Here is a 23,048-nt window from a genome sequence, read left to right on the forward strand (position 1 = left end):
CTAGGCTGAAGGGGCCACCTGGAGCCCACTCATTTCCACACTGCAAACAAGACAGCAGGCTTCCTGCTTCTGAGAGGCCAGCCAGCTCTGTCTGCCCCAGCTCTCTCCAGCTGTCGCTGGGTGACTAGGTCAGGGTTTCTAGGATCCAATGCATGATTTAGAGAAGGAAGTAACTGGCACTTCTGTGTTCTCTAATTCTGCTTTATCAGTAATTATGCTACTATGTTGACTCCCATTTGAATGCTTAGTCTATTGCCCAAACTGTTGAAAACTTACAGGATAGGAAAAGTAAATAATTAGGCAACCCAAACCACCAAAAGGCAATGCACAGATGTACAACCTTGGTTCCAAGTCCTACCACTATAGACACAGACAATAGTGTGGTGACGGCTGGAGGGAAAGAGGGGTGAGGGTGTGGTGGAGGTGGGCAAAAGGGAGAAAATGGGCACAGCTGCAACAGTGTAAACAATAAAAAATAAAGTTAAAAAAGAACTCCTACCGCTTAGTAGCCATGTGACCTTGGGAAAATCATTTCATCTTTTCCCAGTCTCAATTTCTTCGTTTCTGAAAAAGGATCAAATGCCTCCTACTATACTGTGTGCTTTTAAGTATCAAATATAATGAAAAATACCATCTGTCAAAGTCAAGCATGCTGTGATCGGACAAGGACATTATCTCAGCATCAGGAACACTCAACACCCAATGATCAGATTTACTACTTTGTCCATACATCTAACCCAAACACTGGAGATTTATATAACTCATGAAATAATGGAATATGCCCAGCAAAGTGCCTCCCTTTTTCCAAGAGGAAGCCAGTCAGAATATTTTACTTTTTGTCTTTTTTTAAAGATTTTATTTATTTATCTTTAGAGAAGAAGGGAAGAAGAGAGGGAGAGAAATATCAATGTATGGTTGCCTCTCATGCCTCCCCTGCTGGGAACTGGCCTGCAACCTAGGCATGTGGTCTGACTGGGAATCAAACCACCATTGTTTGGTTCGCAGGCCTGCGCTCAATCCACTGAGCTATACCAGCCAGGGCTTACTTTTTGTCTTTTAATTTCATAACATTATAGGGTCTACAACCCAGGAATAGGAAGTTCTGCTTTATTTCCCTTCACAGAAGGGCACCCAATCAAAACACTCAGCTTCTACCTGTCAGAACACAACTATCACTCATTTTAGATGGAGAACATCTGGCTCCAAGTAGACAACACATAAAATAAGGATCTACCAACTTTATTCATTTGAATCCTCAGTGTTAAGTCATTTACAGAGATTAACAATAATTGTAAAATGACTTCATACACTGATGTGCCATGAGAGACAGAGTTGCTTCAGTTACAGAATAGACAGAAACCTCAGGATATCGAAACCACTCGGTGGTTGTGTATGTTATGTGGGTGACATAGAGAAGGGAGAAAATGAAGCAAACACCATGTAAATCAGAGGGTTTCCTACTAACAAAGAAAGAACTTGCCAATATCAGTAAGAACAGCGGTGAGGGCCTGGGGAGTCAAAGAACATGCTCACTGGCTAGCTACAGCTTTAGATGCCTGGTCACTTGGTATTGTTTAGATGCCTTTTAAAATTATGGGAAATGCAGAAGACTTCATTACTGGCTTAAAATACATAAGCTTGAACTCTACCTCTGCTATTTAACTGCAGTGCGGTCTTTGGTAGGCAATGTAACCCTTCTGAGCCTCAGTCTCCAAGTCTATGAAATACCTTGGAGAGTAGGTATTTAGATTAGAGATGATGCATTATAGTGCCCATCATAGACTATGTCCCCAAAATATGATAGCAGCTACTATGTTCACTAGTCCAAGTATGACAGTCTATCAAATTCATGGTAACCACTGCAATTATGGTACACAGCCCATTAAATTCAGAGCCTTCCCCTGTGTGAACGTCTTGAGAGATGTTCAAGTCATACTTTTGACAACAATATAAAACTTTCTATTTTGTTCTGGAGTGTTAAATAAAAATCCCCACCTCAGTTGGTAGCCTTTGCTGTGCAAACAGAAAGCTCTAGCTATGCATTTGTTAGCATTCTTCATATCAGTGCTGAGGTTTTTTTATGATACATTCTTAAAAGAAGTCATGAATCATTTCTATCGGTACTAAATCTTCTGGTGTACACTGTAATGTCAAGTACTCAGCAGATGTCTGTGGGGAATAAAAGCCACACAGAGAATGGCAGGCACCCTACTACCTCGGCTAGCTTCACATGACAGTCTAATCACTAGTGTGATTTGTGAGCTCTTTTCAAGAAAAAAAAAAAGGACACACAGGTGAGGCAATACCAACATTTACACAGAATTTTCTGTCTAAAAAAAGTGTTCCTTGACCCCTTCTAACGCATCCCCCTCGGGACTCACCCCAGTGACGCTGACTGCTCAGAGTGAGTTGAGCACTCACTCTAAAACCACCGTACAGTTACTGCCCACAAGAAAATCTGTCTCATCACAGCTTAGTCACTCCTGATTTCTGAACAAAAAACACTTTCTTTTCTAGAATGGAAACTATTTTAATAGATTCATGGAATCCAATTTACCCTCAAAGATGTAATCTGCCACCACTACGGTTACTTAAAAGAATTCCAAGTGACTTCAACAACCAACTTTAATGAACTAACCATTTGGCAGAAGTCGCTGTGTTAAAGTATTGGAGGTGGGGAAAGGGGTATAAGGTGGTTGAGATGAAGTTCATTTAAAAGAACACAGTGCAAAGGCAGTATTACCAGAATGTAAGCAATTAAGTTAGCTGATGCATTTAAAGGGAATGTTCTGAATATACAATTTAAGTCCTGCATAGGTTCATCAAAAGCCCAGATTTCTTATTCATATTTCATACACAATGTTGAGATTCCACAACGATCATGCAAATATGTGGCCAAAAAGAATACGCTCCTTTTGGAATGAATGGTCTCTCCTCTAGGGCAGGGCCCAGCTTAGGCCCCCCAGGTGGAAGGAGTCTGGCGAGCATCAAAAGCAAGGGCACTCAGAGCTAAGAGGCTAGGGGATGGCATCCGCACTGAGGCTGCAGAAGTGGATGAAAGCTTTTATGCCCATAAGACATGATTGTTTTGGATTCTTAGGCTCTTTCCTCCTAAGGAGTTAGCTCACTAAGAGGGTCTGGGCTGCCTCTATGGGAGACGGTGCCCCGTGGTCATTAAGAGCATGTGTTTTGCAATCACACAACACCTCACTCCCCAGTCTGCTCTGAAGTCCTTGAGCATGTTGTTTAATTTCTCTAAGCCTCAGTTTCTTCCTCTATAGAACGGAAGTAATAGCAGTACTACAACTTAATATTGCTATATGGGTTAAAAGACACGATGCCCGCAAACAATTTAATAAGGGTCATGGCAAACAGGAAGTGCTCCTTAAATGTGGTTGCTACTGCAAGAATACTGTCCTTATCCTTAGGAAGCAAAGCAAGTACCAGGCGACAATCACGTTCATGAAAGAAGAGCTGTCCTCCCTAGGCTTAAATATGTTCCAGCTCAGTTCACCAGGAGACCAGCAAATGGATTGGGGTCAAGTTTCATTTAGGAAGAAAGCACAAACTGCTCCTCTATCTTGGGAGAAAGTGTGAGTGGCGGCAGCTTTTGGCCAGTGGAAAAATAAAAAATTTTAATACCAGCCATATAGACACAAAACTGAATCTCTTGCTCGAGATTCCTCAGCTAATAAAGAGCAGAGCTGTGATTCAAACCGAGGCAGCCTGACTTCATTCCTTGTTCTTAACCAGTAAATGACACTGCCTCCTCAGCAAGGAGAAAGAGCAGTAACCGAAGACTGATGGAGACCACGGCAGGCCATAGAAAGGCAAGACATACCCAAGAATGAGTGAAGAGAAGAGGGAAATTATACAAAGGGGCAGTCAACAGGGACAGAGAGTAAAAGAACAAAAACTGCTACTGACTGCAAAAACAGTTACAGCGAGAGATCCTAAAAGGATGCACCGTGAAAGTGAACTGGATTTGGAATTCAGCACTTGCTTAAAGACAACAGTGACCAGAAGACAGATAAGCTGAGAAGATGACACTTAGGTCCTTTATACAACATAAGCCACATTATGACTTAGAAACGCCTGCTCGGGAGGGCGTCACACACTCAAAGTTCTAGCTGTCACGGGAGGGCCCCACAGCAGGAGAGTTGCTTACCAAGAGTTTCTACTACCTTTTTCTTGCATTTCTATAGCCAAAGAGAGAAGGAAAAGCACCTGGGGTTGTTGAATTCCCTGCAGGTCAGAACGAGGAAAGAAGACAAAGAGATGGAAAATATTCTCCTAGTTAAATAGGGGGATGCACAGAGAGGAGGGTAAAGATGAAGAAAAGCCATGTTCCTGGCCAGCTTCAAATGTGGCTGACTGTAGAATGGCTAACAGGATCCGGGTCTCTCATTAGCCACGACTATGGAATCCCCTCCCCTGGAGTGGGGATGGGGATGGGGATGGGGATGGGAGGACCTGGTATCAGCTTGTAACCAACAGAACGAGGTAGAAATGATGAAATCCATGTGGTTACATTACATAATATTGTACTGTCCACACTACTATAAAATCCTGTCCGCTGCTAGCTTTGAAGAAGCCAGGTGCCACGGGGTGAGCTGTCTATAGCATGTCATGGGAGGGCCTCCTCCAGGACACAGACAACAAGAAAGTGAGGCACTCAGCCTGAGAGCCCACAAGAAGTTTCTAACAGTCACATGAGCTCAGAAGCAAATCCTTTCCAAGTAGAGACTGCCTCAGAATTATAGGGGTACCAGAAGGGGAAGGGGAACAGCCATGAGTGGAAAACTTATTTGAACAAATAATAATGGAGAACTTCCCCAGTCTGGCAAAGGAAATAGACTTCCAGGAAATCCAGGAAGCTCAGACAGTCCCAAAGAAGTTGGACCCAAGAAGGAACACACCAAGGCACAGCATAATTGCATTAGCCAGGATTAAAATGAGAGAGAATCCTAGAAGCAGCAAGAGATAAGGGGACAGTCACCTACAAAGGAGTGCCCATCAGACTGTCAGCTGATTTCTCAAAAGAGACCTTCCAGGCAAGAAGGGGCTGGAAAGAAGTATTCCAAGTCATGAAATCCAAAGACCTACAGCCAAGATTACTCTATCCAGCAAAGCTTTCATTTAGAATGGAAGGGCAAATAAAGTGCTTCTCAGATAAGGTCAAATTCAAGGAGTTCCTCATCACCAAACCCTTACTATATGAAATGTGAAAGGGACTTATCTAAGAAAGAAGATAAAAATATAAACAGTGAAAGGACAGCAAACTCACAGTTATTAACAACCACACCTAAAACAAAAGCAATCTAAGAGGACAGCTAGATCAGGAGTGGAGCCACAGAAATGGAGATCACATGGAGGGTTAGCAACAGGAGATTGGGAGGAGGAGAAGGGGAGAGAAGGTACAGAAAATAAGTAGCATAGACGGTGGGTAGAAAATAGACAGGGGGGAGGGCAAGAATACTATGGGAAATACAGAATCTAAAGAACTTGTGACACATGGACATAAACAAAAGGGGGGGAATGGTGGGGGAGGGGTGTGCAGGGTGGAGGGGAATGAAGGAGGGAAATAGGACAATTCTAATGGCATAATCAATAAAATATATTTTAAAAATTAATAAAATGATGCAGAAAAAAAAGAGAGCATTCTAGCTAACATTTGACTTCAGCCTTACTTACCAAGTACTGAGCTAAATCATGACTAGACTCCTGAGCCACAGAAACCGAGATAGATTGTACACCGATTAAGCTGCAAAGTTTGTAGTGATGTTGTTCTGTAACTACAGATGACTAATACAGAAAGGAAGTGAGGAGGAGTCCCTGATGCAGTCACGTGTCCTTCTGAGAGAGCAGGGGAGAAGAGAGGAAGGCCAGGGACCGGGAGAGTGATCCAGGAATAAAATGTCCCCAATTTCTAGGCTTATCATTTGGTCTTTCCTTTGCTCTGAAAAATACAGTGTTTCAGGCTGGAAAAATACATTTAAAAGCACTCTTATTCAGTAATATTCATTTCATGCTATAGCGATACTTCAATGCAGATAACTTAAACTACATGCTTTCTTATTCAAACTGTTCTTAGTAGCAATAGTTTCCTTAGTGTTACCTGAGCAAAAATTTCAAAAAACTAAAAAAAAAAAACAAAACAAAACACACATTTATTTCACAATAAATTTAAAAGTAAAATTCACTTTTTCACCAATACATGTAAGTGAACGGAGTCAGCCACCTGGCACCATCAGGTTTACAGACAAGAATAAACGACGGCCGTGGCTGGCGTGGCTCAGTGGGCTCGACGTCCTCCCGCAAACTGAAAGGTCGTGGGTTCGGTCCCCAATCAGGGCACATGCGAAGGACAACCAAGTGATGTTTCTCTTTCACATGGATATTTCTCTCCCTTTCTCTTCCTCCCTTTCCCACTCTCTAGAATCATTAAAAATAAAAGAAGAAAAAATGACAGATATGCTGGCATTTACACACCTTGGTCCTTAGAACAATCCTAATTAAGGTAAGGCAGCTGTAGTGTTATCCTCGTTTTTAGAAAAGGAGCCTGAGGTTCAGGGAGGGACAGTGACATACCTCGGCTTACTTTCTAAGTGGCAGGGCTTGACTTTAAACACAGGTCTTCTGGTGGAGCCAGAGTTTATGCTTTTCCTCCCCAGGCCACCAACAAGTGAGAGTAACGGGAAAAGCCTCCAGGAATCTGCAGTGAGCAAAACTGAAGAGGAGAGGGGTTGCAAACACTGACAGTCACACAGTGTGATGTGATGTCATGTGATGTGCCAGCCCCACTCACTCACCAGCGCAGCCTGGGATAACTGGTTAAAAAAGGGGAGAGAGAAGAAAGAAAAATCGGGCAACGGAGATGACAAACAGATGGCTGTGGAAATGATGAGAAGAAACACCAAGCAAAACAAAGAAATTATAGGAAGCATTTGGTTACAGACTATGCCTAAACCAGTGGTTAGCAAACATCTTCTGTAAAGGACCAAACGGTATTTCAGGCTGTGCAGGGCACATGATGTCTTTTGCAAGTACTCGACTCTGCCACTATTGTGCAAAAGCAGCCGAGGGTAATATACAAATAAATGGACATGACCACGTGTCAATAAAACCGTATTTGTAAAAACAGGTCTCAGGCCAGATTTGGCCTTCCAGCTGTAATTTGCTAACCCCTGGCTGAGACCGTCGCCTGGCTTCCACAGGAAACATGAGAAATACTATAGAGACAAAGAGAATGATGCTACAGCCACCATAAAAATATCTAGGGACAACGTAACTATTCAGCTGGCAGCGAGTGGCAGGGGGTACCACTTCCACAAGCCCCTAGTCTATGGGGTGGGGGGATGGGGTCAGCATGGCCTTTTGATTAAGAGAATGAGTGATGCATTCATTCAGTCTTAGTCTGTCCAAAGTTATTAACATTCACAGAAACAATCTGTGTCAACAATGACTCACAGAACTGTTACATGGATGATTACAGGAAGAATCACCCCAGTGTTCCAAAAGTAAGAAAACTGTCACGAACAGAGGCGAGTGAATGAATCCAGGCAGTTCCTCCCCCTGGGAAACTTCCTTTCCTTTTCCTGTCTCATTTTCCTACCTAAATCTTACTCCTCATTTAGGTGTCAGTTTAAACATCTTTTCTCCAGGAAACTTTTTTCAAACACCCCAGATGAGGTCAAGACACCTGCCATAAACTCCTGTAACATGAACTTCTTCATTGTTCTCAGGATACCCATAATTCCTCCCTAGCTCAACATCTGCTTCCTAGCTAGACTACGAACTTCGGGAAGCTACCTTGCTCAACGCCAAGGTACAAGGATGGTAATGAGAAGTTGATTGAATGGTGTTTCAAATAACACTCTTCTGAGGGTAACTAAATATATAGTTGGTGATGATAGCAAAGCATGATTTTGTAGAACGACTTTAGGGCTTTTCCAAACTATACCACGTATAATGTGATAAACCTGAAGAGAGATTATGTCCAGGTGCCAGCAAGCAAACTGCCCTCCATGGAAACAGAGTAAGAGCACACCACCCACCCCTGAATTTGTTAAAGTAGAAGCCTCAAAGAAGTTTCTTTCACAGTCCTCAGTTTAAAAAAAAAGCAAATGTGGTTTCAGCTAATGATAAAGTTTTCATGACCTTAGGCCCCAGCATATTCAGAGATATTTAGCAGGATATATTTAAAACAAGTGTCTGTACATTTTCCTTTTGTTTGAATAAATACATGCAGCATATATAAAAGCACAAACATTCACACACATATAAAACTGCCTGAACTAAGTGAGAAAAAAAGCATATTATAAAATACTATATAGTATGATCCATTTTTATACATGAAAAAAAAAAAAACTAAAAGAACATATGCCTCCCAAATAGATGTGCCTGTTAGAAGGATCTGGGTTAATTTCATTTTCTTCCTTTTTAATTGTTAGTATATTCTTCTTTTTATACTATGACCACATGTTTTTGTAAAGAGACTTTTAAAATATTTCCAACAAAAATCTCTTGCTGATTAGGCAACACTTCAAAGTTATTTAAAAGAAACATTACACACAGGGAAAATGTGGGATAGGGCAGTGCTATTGTTATTTAACATAGTTGTGTTGACAGAGTATAAAAAAATGTTTCTGACCTCCTTAAATATTCACCCATTCCGACCACCGTCATAATGATGACACATTTCACCACAGTGAGTATCAGCAGACAGATGCTAAACAGTACCAATGCTGAGGGTGTCGATTTCTGTTTCTAACTACATTTTTACTTTTCCTGGAGCATGATGTATTTTAAGTTGGCCTAATTTTCCTCTGGTCTTGGGCTCTGAGAACTGCACAGCTTACCTGGCCAATTTTAGTGACCAAAATGCATTAGGGGCAGATAGGAAACTTCTAACGTGAGATCTCTTCTCTTCAAGGTGATTTAAATAGGTCAGAAATTAGCAGCCAGACATTAGGAATGCTGAAGTGGTTACTGGAAATTTATTTCCAGTTTACCCTGGAGTCTTCAAATACATGCAACTAAGTATGTTAAACTTCAGTGATGTGGTTATCTAAAATCAGTCTATGCTTAAATCAGAGAGATTATCAAATGCCCCATCTTGAAGTTTGCTTTAAGGTATTACATTTATTTTCACAAATACTAAGAATTTCGTGAGTACTGTCTTGTTGTAAATAATGCCCAACTGGTGAGTAATAATAGTTTCATCTATTGTACATGACTTAGAGGCATTTTAAAATCACAGATGAAAATATGAGTCGGTGCCTCTTTCTGATCTGAAATCAACCACCCAAAGCACATCCTTTCAGAGACTGTCTTTATGATGGTGGTGTTGCCCTCCATGCAATAACAATTATAAACTGTGAACAAATATGAAATACACTTTGAAGGCACCAGGAAACAACCAAAACTAAGCAGAAACTGGACAGTCTACGGCCCCTAACAGAAGGGAATCACACTGGATGATAAGTTACATGTATACAGTTATCCCTGAGAGCACAGCCAAGTCTGTGCCTTGGCAGATGGAACTCATGCAGCGAGCTACAGTCTCACTGGTCGGAAAAATGCTTCTGCCGGGATGGCTGAAAAATGAGGAAGACAATCCCCCAAACAAGGAAGCCATGGAGGCTGAAGTCCCAAATTTGCAAATAAATTCTACATGTGTTGGCAAAACCCCAAACTATAGAAACTCCAAGGATCTGGGGGGAGGGAAGGAACAACAGTCGAAGAGTTTTTAGAAAGTTGCCAGATTTTGACAGTGGCCTGTCACAGAGGAGTTTAAAGCTCAGCATGTGCCAGGTTTTAGGGGCTGGGTAAAGGCCTCGACTTGCCCTTTTTTTCTTTTAAATTTAATCTTTATTATATCTTTTCCCATTACCATTTAGTCCACTTACACCCCTCTCCCCCCAGCAATCACTAACTACACTGTTGTCCACGTCCATGAGGCCCTTTTCTTTTTTGCTCAATCCCTCCCCCCAACCCCCTCCCCTCATTAGTGTCGTCTGTTCTCCATCTATGAGTCTGTCTCTGATTTGCTTCAATTTTTTCAGACTTGCCTTTGAATCTGCATAAGAACCATGGCTTAATCAATAAGGATCACTTATCCTGACTAGGAATATTTCCAGGGAAATATAGACAAAATGGAAATAGCAAATCATAAAAATGAGCCTACAAAATATTCAAGTTGATCTGCCATTATTTTACTGTTTGTTTCACCATAACAGAATCCCAAGTGTCTATGGTGTAGTATCCACAATGTGCAGCATACAATGAACACTTCAGAGACAGCCTTGGACAGCGTGGCTCCGTTGGTTGGAGCATTGTCCAGGGGACTGAAAGGCTGTAGTCTTGATTCCAGGTCAGGGCAGGTACTCAGGCTGCAGATTTGATGCCCTCGGGGTACACGTGAGAAGGCAACCATCAGTGTGTCTCTCTCACATCAATGTTTCTCTCTCTGTCTCTCTCTCTGTCTCCCCCTTCCTCTCTCTCTAAAGCAATGAAGAAATGTTCTCCAGTGAGAATAAAAAAAAATCCGAGATACGTGAGGCAAGTGCAAAATGTAAGTATATAGTCAAAGATAAATCAGTCCACAGAGAAATCAACAAACAACCCAGAAAAAGGAATTAGAAGGCCAGAACTTTAAAATATAAATGCTAAGTACATTAATGAAGCTACAGAGAAAGCTAGATATAATGGGTAAAAAAATAGTAAATTTCAGGAGAATTATAGAAACTGTAAAAACAAACAGAATTTCTAGAACTGAAAACTACAATATGAAATTTAAAAACCCAGATCAGTTTAATATCAGATTACACATAATAGTGAAAAGGGACTGGTGAACTTTAAGACATGTCAATATAAAGAATCCAGGTTGAAGCACAGAGAGAAAAACAATGTTTTAAAAAGAGCTGCAAGGACTTCTGGGAAGTATCAAGTGATATAATTTACATCTTAAAGGAGAGTAGATAGAATGGAGCAGAAAAACATATGCAAAGAAACACAGGCCAGAACATTTCAAAACTAAGCAAAAGCAGTAATACACGAAGGCAGGAAACTGTTAACCACAGAAAACACCCTCACCATGACAACCAAAGATAAGATAATAACAAAAATCATCTTAGAAGTAGCCACAGGAGGAAAGGTATATTATACATATAAGATCAATAATAAGAATAATGGCAGACAAATGATCGAAAACAGAAGGCCAGGAAACACTAAACAACATCTTTAAAGAGCTGAAAGGGAAAAAATGCATTAATGTAGAACTCTGTACATGACAAAAATATCTTTAAAAAATAAAGCATCCTTATATGAATTCAAACTGAATCTGTTGCCAATAGACCTACATTGCAATGAACACTTTTAAAGAAAGCGCTTCAAGCTGAACAGAAGTAATAATAGCCTGTGCACATTTGGATCAACAGTAAGGAATGAAGAGTGTTGGAAATAATAAATGTGCAGGTGAAGATGGAACATCATTTATTTTAATGCCTTTATGATGTGGTTATTAAATATGCAGTATTAAGTATTATGTGTGCATATACTCATACTTTATATATATGTGATGCACGCTACACTGAAAGTGTAGTCCTGTACTGTATAGTTTGTGATGCAGTACGAATATAAAACACAAGAGGACAACCGTGCAGTGGCCGGCGGGTAGCAACTGAAACCACATTGTAGGTTTCATATTTTTATACACTGCAATAAAACATTAATTCAAACAAAATTTTCTATTACGGATGAATACTGCAGAAAAACTGCAAAAACAATAATGCAAAGAGGTCAAAGAGGTATAGTTGAAAACTTAAGAGAGAAATTGCCCTGGCTGGTGTAGCTTAGTGGATTGAGCATGGGCCTGCAACCCAGAGGATCGCGGTTCAATTCCCAGTCAGGGCACACGTCTGGGTCGCAGACCAGTTCCCAGCAGGAGACACACAAGAGGCAACCATACATTGATATTTCTCTCCCTCTCTCCTTCCCTTCCCCTCTAAAAGATAAATAAATAAAATCTTTAAAAAAAGATTCTCTCTAGAAAACTTAAGAGAGAAATTAGAATGAATACTAAAATACATTCAATTAAACAAAGACAAGGGAGAAAAGAAGAGACAGGGTTTAAAGGTGTCTAAAGACTAGAACATTTTGAAAACAATAAAATGGTAGATCTAAAACTAACCATATCAATAATTATAGTAAATAAATTGATTGAACATTGCAGCTGAAAGGCAGAGACTCAGACACATAAAAAAGCAATACCCAACCATACACTACCTACAACAGATGCATTTTAAATGCAAAGACATAGATGGATAAACAGGTGGAACGAGATACACCAACATGAACGCAGCACAAAAACCAGACAAAGGCAAGAAAACACTACAGACCTATACCACTTAGAATACTCATATGCAAAAATCCTCAATAAAAGACAGTATTGGTTATAAGGACGCATGAAAAGAACAACAGAGCCAAATAGAAGGCAGAAACAGACATATGCATACATGGTCAACTGATGTTTTCTGACCGAGGTGCCAAAATCAATCAGTGGGTATAAGGATAGCCTTTTCAGTAAATCAGGCAGGAACAAACAAATACCCACACGGAAAGAAGGGTGAGTCCTGACCTCACAAAGAACTAGCCATCAGAGCTACAGCCATACATACGGCAGGCAAACACAAGATGATGTCTTTGTGACCATAAAGTAGGCAAAGCACACGAGTAAAAGATAGCAATGATAAACTGGACTTCATCAAAAATGAGAACTTTTGCTTTTTACAGACACAGTTAAAAAAACAAAAAGGCAACCATCAACTGCAAACTATTCACAATGCACACTCGTGCATCTCACAAAGGACTTCTATCTAGAATACATAAGGAACTACTACAGTTCAAGAATTGAAGAGCAGATGAGGAATAAAAAGTCACACAACCCAAGTTTTAAAACAGCAAAAGTCTTGACTAGATGCTTATAAAAGAAAACACATGGAGGGCCAATAAGTACATACATGAAGAAAATTGTCAAGATCATTATCACCAAGGAAATCACAGAAGGCCACAGATGCCACAGTCCACCCTCCAGAACACTGATACCGAAAGGACCAGCAGCTGCAGTGGCTGGCAAAGACCTGGAGCGAACCGGCCTCTTCAGGAAAACGTCTGACAATTTTTTATTGAACTAAACATACACTATCCAGTGATACACTTCTAAGTGTATATCCAAAGGAAATGGAAACATATTCCACAAAGAGACCTGTGCAATAATGTTCACAGTAGTCATATCCATAATAAAAATTGTAACCCACCCAAATGTACATCAACAGGTAAATAGTTAAGTTCATACAATGGAATACTACCCAGCAACATAAAGAAACAATATATCAATACATGTTAACAAGTATAAATCTCAAAAACACAACTAAGGGAAACAAAAGAAGCCAGACATACAAATACACCCTATATAATTCTATATAAAGTTCTGGAAGAGATAAAACTAAGCTCTGTCAACAGAAATCATGCTACTGTTTACCCCTGGGGTGGGACAACTGACTGGAAAGAACACAAGATAATCTTGTGGGTAATGGAAATGTTCTATACCTTCCGGGAGATGTTGGTTCACTAAACTGTTCAATTAAATTTGTACATTGCATAGTATATGAATTATGCCAAAATTAAAAGTTCACCAAAATTTACTTGAATTACTTACAAAGAAAATACAGTCTCCCATAGTTCAACACTATTTCTCTTCTCATTACCTTAGAAAACAAAGTTCTGAAGCAAAAACAGGTGTGTGTGGTTAGTACAGTCATGCCATTTTTAAAATACATACCCAAGAAAAGCAAAGGAAAAGCATTCCCTGCTTCCTATGAATACAGTCTTGGGATATTGCTCTGACCAAGAGGAATTTAAAACAACCTGTTCTCTAGGTTTTATCTAAGTTTATTTGTCCCATTAACAATATAAAGGTTGGCCCTGGCTGGTGTAGCTTGGTGGATTGAGCACGGGCCTGCGAACCAGAGGATTGCGGTTCGGTTCCCAGTCGGGGCACATGCCTGAGATGCAGGCCGGTTCCCTGCAGGCCAACTCCCAGAAGGGGACACACCAAAAGCAACCATACATTGATGTTTCTCTCCCTCTCTCCTTTCCCCTCTAAAGATAAATAAATAAATAAAATCTTAAACAAAAAAAAAACAATATAAAGGTTGCTTTTAACAACATAATGGGAAAAGGACTGAAAAATAAATTATAAAACATAAATCCAAATGTTCTAATACCTTACTCTAAAATATATATTAAATTCCCACTGTGTTTATGTAAAATGATAGTCACCAGGGAAATGCAAACCTTACACCCTACTGTTGAAGTGCTCCAGTCTGGTGGAAGAGATATCCATAAATAGTTACCTTTATTTTAAATAAATGTTCTTTAATATAGATGGGTAAAAACCTCACTTGGAGAAAATAAATTACTTCTTATCCCTCTAAAAGCACAACAATTAATACTGATGAATACTATGCAAAAAGTAAATACGATAAACTCAGTTATTCCTTTTGGAGGGCATAATAAATTTCAGAAAGAAAAACTTAGTAACAAACTCCATATAACCATGTTTCTTAGCCCAAGGAAAAACAGCGCGTATACTTTTTAAAAGAAAATTAAACCACCCTTGGGGCAAAAGGGGTAAGGCAACTATATCTTGAACTGCTGGTCCACATCCTCTATTCCAACCTCATGGCTGGTCTAAGTGTCCTGTGCAAGGTAAATCTGATGGTCCTGCTCAAGCTACGCCTCAAAATACTTATTATTATTATTATTATTATTGATTTTTAGAGAGAGAGGAAGGTACAGAAAAAGAGAGAGAAACACTGATTTGCTTATCCGTGTATTTATGCATTCATTGGTTGATTCCTGTACGTGCCCTGACTGGGACTGAACCTGTAACTTTGGCATACCAGGACAATACTCTGACCAACTGAGCTACCTGGCAGGGGCTCCTGAGCCTACCTTTACCCCCTACTCCACTGAAACTATCCATTTCAAAATCACCAGTGACAGCACTTTCTTTTTTTTTTATTTAACTTTTGTTCAAGTACAGTTTTCTTTCTTGTATTCCCAGCCCTGCACCCCCCCAGTGGTCCCCACCCCCCTCCCATCTCTGACCCCCATCTTAGTTATTGTCCATGTGTCCTTCATACTTATTCATGTGAGTCCACCCCCTTTTACTCTGTGCTTCTCTCCCCTCTACCCTCTGGACCCTGTCAGCAAGCACTTTCTTTACATGGCCCCCAGAGCCCCGATCTCTTCACTGGCCTTCCTTGGTCCCTCTCGCTTTCCTAGGTGGGCTCTTCCTTCCCCATCTCTGCAAGTGTCCAAAGGTTCCATTCAATTCTCAGCCCTCTTCCCTCTTCTATCATTCACTCTCTAGGTATGGTTTTCAAATGCTTTGGTCTCAGGACCCATTTGCACTTTTAAAAACTAAAGAACTCAAAAAATTCTTGTTTATGAAGATTATATCTATAGATAGTCCCATTTAGATATCTCATAGGCATTATTTTAACTAAGAAGAACCTGACTCTCCATCATCCTCACGACATCCTCTTCCTGCACTTCACCCCCATTCTGGTAAAAAGAGAACTTGCACTTATCAACAGCTCAGGTTGGAATCTTTGAAGAAATCTGGAATGCCCCACTTTCTCTCAAATTGACATCTCACCCATACCCAGATTCTACCAGCTTGTCTTTAGACAAATATCCAGATTCCCACCACTTCTCATCCCTCCAGCCCTCCTCCCCTCCCAGCCCACGCTTGTGTACCTGGGCCTAGGCTTTGGCAACGGCCTCCTAACTGGTCTCCATGCTCCCTTTTTGTGTTCCCCTATGGTATATTCTTCACATAACCACCCGTGGGATTTAAAGCCTAAGTCGGAACACACCACTCCTCTGCTTAAGACCTCAGGTGTCTTCTCATTCCACTCACAGCAAGATCTGGAATCTCATATCCTGTAGAGACACTACGTGATCTGGCCTGACTACCATTCTGAACCCGTATCTTTCCACTCCCCATGGTTCTCTCCACTCTGGCCACACTGGCCCCTTTGCTGTTGTTCATACAATCTCACCTCAGGTTTTTGCAACTGCAGTTTCTTCTGCTTGAAACACGCTTCCCTCAGATACCCTTATACTGAGGCTTCTTTCCTCAGTCAACACTCAAACCAGTCAACATCATTTCGTACCTTGTCTCTGCTTTATTTTTCTTCCTAAAACTCACCATTATCTGACATGTTTGCCTGTTCTTTGTCTGTTCTCCCCCGCCAATAAATGCGAAGAGGGGCTCTGCCTGGTTCCATGCTGGATCCCAGTACCTAGAACAATGCCTGCTATGTATCATAGCAGGTGCTCCATGCGTAGTGTTTGAACAGATGCCAGTCCAGGTGGCACAGAGCGTTGGAGGTGAAGTGATGAGGCAGAGAGGCCAGGATAGCCCATGCAAAGCAGCAGCTTGAAGAAGCAGAAACTATAAACGTGGGGAAAGTCGCACTACTAAAATAAAGGCCAGGAACGAAAGGAGATGAGAACAGCTTTTGGGCAGCACTACTGCAGAGGCCAAAGAACTAAACAATTTATTTAGTTAGTTATTTCAAATAATAGGGCTTCTTTATTTCAAATAATAGGGCTTAAAATTCACTCAAAACATGCAAACATCTTAGGAAAAACAGGATTTCCCTTGAATGCCACCTGAATCAATTCAGTACAATCTTATACTCTTTATATATTTAAATATATTATACCTTTCTTATACAAAAAAATGAATGAATGGCCTGTGCAAAGGAAAGCTTTCAGTCATTCTCACAACTGGTTCCAGGGTGGAGAAAACACTATAAGTGTCGTATTAAACTAGGTTCTTGTTGACACTGAAATTCAGTGAGTCTGAGTAGAAAAACCAAACAGCACGTCACTTCGGTTAGAAATACAAGAATGTGTCAGGGCTACTTAACAGCAGTTAATATCAAAGTCCCCACCACCATAAACGGCACATTAGTGGACACATATTTTATCCAAAAAAGAATTTTGAAAATCGTTTCTCCATTCTGGCCAGGGAAGGAAAGAAGCTCCTAGGGACTCAAATCACGGCAGGAACCCCAAAACTCATTCGCCCTCCGTCCCGCAGGGAGTGTGAGAGCGATGGGGAAGGGGTATGGTGCTCGGTACCAGGTAGGCCCCTACGAGCAAGGCGTTGGGCTCACAGTCCACGGCGGCCCTCCACTCAATCCACTACCAATTTAATGTCTCATTATTCAGACTTAACAGTGACACTGTCCGTCCTTGTCCTAGGGAGCCACCTTTTCACGGGCTCCACACAACAGCAGCAAAGGCAGCTCAACAAAACAGAGAAAAAAGTGACTCATCTGTCGCCGTCACACTCCCCCTTCCAAGCTACGGCTTGTGCCGCTTTCTGCACCATTAGTGTATTCTTTTGAAATCTCACAAATAAAACACAAACAGGGATTTCTCAAAGCAAAATAATAAAGATGAAAAAGAACTTGAAGGAAAAAAAACAAAAAGGGGAGCTCCCTACAAGTTATTTCTTAACCCTCTTAAGAGACTTGAGAAAGGAGGTTAGAATTGTGAGGTTGCACTAGCTGAGCAGAGAAAACTAATCTGTCTACCTATTTATTTATTACTTTGCTTAAGAGCAGACATGGTTAAAACATCTGTGCTCACCATGTGTAACATATTCTGCTGGGAGCTGGAAAGCTTCCTAAGATGAACAAAAATTTCCTTTTAGAATCACCCAGGGTGGTGGAGAGAGCAGAGGCTTTGACTGACAGGTCTGGGTCTGGACCGGCGTTCGTTCCTGGACTGACGTGTTGCCCTGGGTGAGGCTGATTGGATTTGCATTTGGGCCTGGGTACTCACTGTCATCTTGCCTGGAATGTTCTTCCCAGACATAGCAAGTTCTTATTCCCTCCCCTCTTTCATGTCCTTACTTGAATGTTACTTTCTCATTGAGGCCTTCTCTGACTTCCCTACTTTGTATTACACAGAATACATCACACACACACCACACTCATACTCACACTCCCATCCACTTCTCCACTTTATTTTTTTGCCAGGACTCTGATCATCATATCGCATACATGCACTCTACTTATCCATCGAATCTACCCTCTTACTTCCATTAGGCTATAAGCTCTAAGGCACGGGTTTGAGATTATTTTTCTTATTCACTACCCAAAGTATCTAAAGAAGGACCTAAAACATAAAGGCAACACCAGAAATCTGTTGAATAAAGAAAGCTCATGGAGGCCCCTGCAAGCCTCCGGGATTTTCATTAGAGATCATGTAAATGATGAAATGCCTCTGGATGTAAAAGGCACTCAGGAAATAGACATCATTACCTTCAGAGAAGAGATTAGGTGAAATTCTACATAAAATATATTTTTTAATAATGAGAACAGCAATGTCAGACATGATACAAGACAGCTGATTCAGTAGGAAAAGAGTGAAAAAAGAGGAGAGAATTTGGAGGGTTGAAAGGACTGGGTAGAGAAGAAAAAGAATTCGTGTACATGGACGGCACACAGTGTGTGTGGGGTGAAGGTGGAAGAGGGTAAAGGGGGGATACATGGTAATGAAGAAATACAATAAAAATGAACTATAAAAAAGATGTAAGAAATAACTGCTATACATCTATGGGCATAAAATCATTCTGGGTTACTGTAATGACAAGAATAAGACATTCACACATTTCTTCCCAGGAAACAAAGTTTAAGACAGAAATGAGTTTGGCAACAGATTCTGAATTACTAGTGGATGTTACCTGTGTGTTCTTCACCCGCTCCCTGACCACTCACCCCGAAGAGGGCTCAACCACTGAGAAAGATAACTAAATCAGTTTTGTTTTATTTTATTTTATTAATTTTGACACGACAGAAAAGCAATAGAATGTGAAATATCAGGACAATAATGATGCCTTCAAATATTTTTCTTATTGATTTGCTGACTGTATGGGAGTTTATAAGTGGATATATTAATAATGAACATTTTCCCAGCAAACATTTTGAGAGAAAAAGATTCTATAAATGAGTATTTATATTTGTATAATCTGTTTTCCATTACATTTTTCCCAAATTAATACAGAAATAAGTACATAAAGTCAATGTAAAATTACCAAACACACCTCTGAATGTGATATTTAAAAATTATCAAACGAGTGCCCCAAATTAAAAAACCCTGAATAAAAAGGAAGAAGACTTATCAGCGTCAAGGAAGCTGCCCTCATTTTACTAACGGATTCCTTAAGAATTTCTTTAAAATTAGTGGACTGTCCTCGTCAACTTAAACATATTTGATTTATTAAAAACATCACAGCTATGTTTCAGAAATGCACTCACTGCATGGAAAATGAGTACATGGAAAACACTAGGAATTTGTATTCTCGAATTCTGAGCAACAAATGATAAGTAGCTAGTGCTTTGAATTAAATAACCTAAAAGCCTGAAAATATCTGTAACACGAGATGTAAACCATTTTCCTTAGAAACTATTGCCACCCATGCCAATTCAACAGAAACCATACAAGATTTTAAAAACAGCCATGTTCATGACTAAATGTCCCGCTATGTTATGCTAACACAGTCGACAAAATTAAAACTTCTAAATATAGCTATTCAAAAAAATCCAAATAAATAAACTTCTCCAAGCCTCTCAAATATTAATTTTAAAATTTGTAATCATAACATGGTCTTGCGTAAGTGTGCAGCTGACTAATCATGCTATTAATTAATACAGCCAGCACACCTACCAGGCTATATATCTGGCTCCTTTCATGACAGATATTTAAAATATACTATTAATTCTCAAAATTTCAAATTATATAACTGAACCAGGCAATCATTATTCCTGCTCTAATCACCATAACTGGAGCTTTCTTCCAATCTAAACTGACATTTATAACATTTGCTTAGCACCATAATATTCATAATAAAAATTATCCACTAGTATAAGTCCTGCCAAATATATTGGTCTTTCCTGGAAACTGTGTTCTAACGAAGCAATGCAGACTGAAGGATGGGCCCGGAGGGGCTCTGTGCAGTAAATCAGGAACAAGACAGGAGGTGCTCATCTGCACAACTCATCCAGTAGGGGATTCTCAGGGAGAACAAGGTTTCCAACAGTATGTGAGTCACCTAGGTTAGTGAGTGACAGAGGTGCATGTCACATATTTCTTCTTTTTTAAAAAGATTTTTTAAATTTATTTTTAGAGAGGGGGAGGGAGGGAGAAAGAGAGGGATACAAAGATCAATGTGTGGTTGCCTCTCATGCGTCCACTGAGGACCTAGCCTGCAACCCAGGCATGTGCCCTGACTGGGAATCAAACCGGTGACCCTTGAGTTTTCAGGCTGGCATTTAATCCACTGAGCCACAGCAGCCAGGGCACATATTTCTTCTTGAGACTGATTTCCTTTTTGTGATGAAGGCATATTCTCCTGATTGCAACTCTTTTCACTATATTTCACTAATTCAGAATAAAATGAAATAACTCTGAATTAAATAACCAAAGTACATCAGAATCTCTGAGGACATCATCACATGGACCCATAGCCAATATCATGTAACAAAAAAAACTTAATAAATAACCCCCCAAATGAGGGAGTTATTTAGAAATAAAACCTTACTTAGAAGGTTAAGATTATATTACATAGTAAAATATTAGGCAAGTAATTAATCAAGTCCATGAAGAAAAGGCAATCTCCTTTTAATAAGTTAATATATCAAAGACATCATGGTCTCTGCCAACTCAGAAAGCATAGTGAGACCAATTATTCTCCACCTCATTCTTTACTTATCCAAACATTCAAATTAAATGGGGAGTCTGAGCTTGTTCCTAAGCTTTAAATATTTTATTTCTGCCCTAAATGTCTTCCCACCTCATCTATTAGAAGTCCCTACTAAAAACAAAGCAATAAAAATAGGTCTTAGCATTTCTGCAGAATTACATGCTAGATACCTTAAACTGCTCCTCCAATAAAAATAACTACTGAAGAAGCAACGACATTTTTTTTCCCAATGCACCTGTGAAGTGACAACCAAGTAAGAAATGGGAAAAGTGAGAGAGACAGACGGGAAGCAGGAAGCAGCTAAACCAGAACCCTGGTCGCCTTACACTTCCGATTTCTTTATCCTCAATCCTCATGAACAATACATCTCATTTTTCCCTGAAATGAATTTAAAATTTCTTTTTATGTGCTATATGCTAGCAGTTAATTATTATTTTTCAGTTCAGGTTTCACAAACTACTTAAAAAAAAAACAAGTTATCTCATTTTCCACCCCTGAGAAACATCTTAGTTCCTTAGTTGCTACAGAATACACAATTTGGACAGAGGAACCTCACCTTTTCCCGTGAAGAAAGCTGGTGAATATAACAATATTGGTAGTACAAGAAGCAAACAGTTAGCAAGACATAGGTTGTATATTTTAGATCAAATTTAAAATAGTCTTTCCTGCCCCAAGACACTCTGTCACCCTATTTCATTGTCTTCATATCACTTTCCAAGTCTGAAATTTTCTTGTTTACCTACCTCTTTGTCACTTGTCCCTAACCACCCTGCCCCAGGCACTACCGTTCGTTGACCCCACCACGAAAAGGTTATTTTCCACCACAAATTTTTGTGAGGCTATCACACCATCTCTCCAGCCTTAGCACTTCTGGCACAGCTCATGGAAGCCCCCGTGCTGGGAACAGGTCCGTCTGCAGGGGTCCCAACTAGACGGCCTACGGTAAGTGCCACAGCCCAGGACTGGGTGTGTCCCTGCAGGAGAATCCGGGCAGAGCGGAACTGGAGGCAATGCCCTGGAAAGGCTGACTTCCCCTTGCTTTTCATCCTCCCCTATGGATAGACCGCAGTGTTTCCCAGTCTTTACTCCCCCGAGCAGCAGTGCTTTTTTTATGCATAATTCTGTGGAAGTTCAACACATAAACATAAAAGCAGAGCTGCTGGTTGACAAAACAATAAGGCAGTAAGGCTCTGTCCTTCCTCTGCGCCCCCACCCCTAACTCACGCCCAGGCATGTTAGAATCCCAAGGGCAATAAGATACCCCTGAATGAAAACCTATGGCCTGCTGAGGATGACAATAATGATGATTTAATTTAATAAGGATAGTTTATAAGATAAGAATAAGAAATAATAGTAATAGCCCCGGCTCCATATCTGCCTGAGTGGAATGCTTCTGTGAAACGTTCACTCGTGTCAGTGGCAATCGCCTCCATCTGCGCCCTGTGATCCCTGGGAGCACAGACCTCTCCAATGTGGGAGAAGCCATGCAGGACTGCTTTGAGATGATCTCTCCAAGAAATCACAAAAACAGCGTCCCTCGTGACGTGCAGCTGCCTGACCCAGGTTTGGTCCACATGACATATTCAGCCAAAAAAAAAGGGGGGAAAACATTTCATTAACTTGGACATAATGCTTCCAAGCATTATGCCCAATTAAAATTATCCATCTTAATGCTTCACTAAAATGGACACTAAGCATTAATTACATTTAAGCAGGTAGCAGGGCCAAAACTCCTGCAACTCAGGATTTGAGAAGTTGTATCTAAGTATGGAAAAACTGAAGTTACTTATCATAGGTGAGTCCCTTCCATGAAAGAACAAAGAGTTGTCAAATTTCCCAGGTCAAAAGAGAACTTCTAGTGTTCCCTTCCTGTACAGCGCTTGCACCGGGAAATTTGTACGTCGGGGTCATTGTATGGCACGGCGAAGGAAGTGGTCTGGGTTTTCTCACCATATTCTTAACCATCATCAGTTACTTTATCAGATGTATGAAAACTGGCGGTAATTACAGAGTTCTTGTTTATGTTAATACTTCTGTCCTATCACTGTGGCCTAATTTGGAGAGGTACTAACTGAAATGAATGAGGATGAGGTCTACTGCACAGCAGAATGGAATAACCTATGCTATTAACCATATGGAATACTCGGTAGCCACTTTTTAGCATCTTGCAAAAGTATATTCTAAAACAAGGAAA

At 40.4% G+C, this 23,048-nt stretch overlaps 1 protein-coding gene across 1 annotated transcript in view; it reads right to left on the bottom strand.

Moving 5' to 3' along the window:
• SGMS1 (sphingomyelin synthase 1) overlaps positions 1-23,048 on the bottom strand; it is a 284,385-nt gene that overhangs the window by 105,119 nt on the left and 156,218 nt on the right. The window lies entirely within an intron of this gene.

Source organism: Sturnira hondurensis, unplaced genomic scaffold (assembly GCF_014824575.4).
Source record: "Sturnira hondurensis isolate 20B ecotype Veracruz unplaced genomic scaffold, ASM1482457v3 Scaffold0016684, whole genome shotgun sequence".
Taxonomy (NCBI): domain Eukaryota; kingdom Metazoa; phylum Chordata; class Mammalia; order Chiroptera; family Phyllostomidae; genus Sturnira; species Sturnira hondurensis.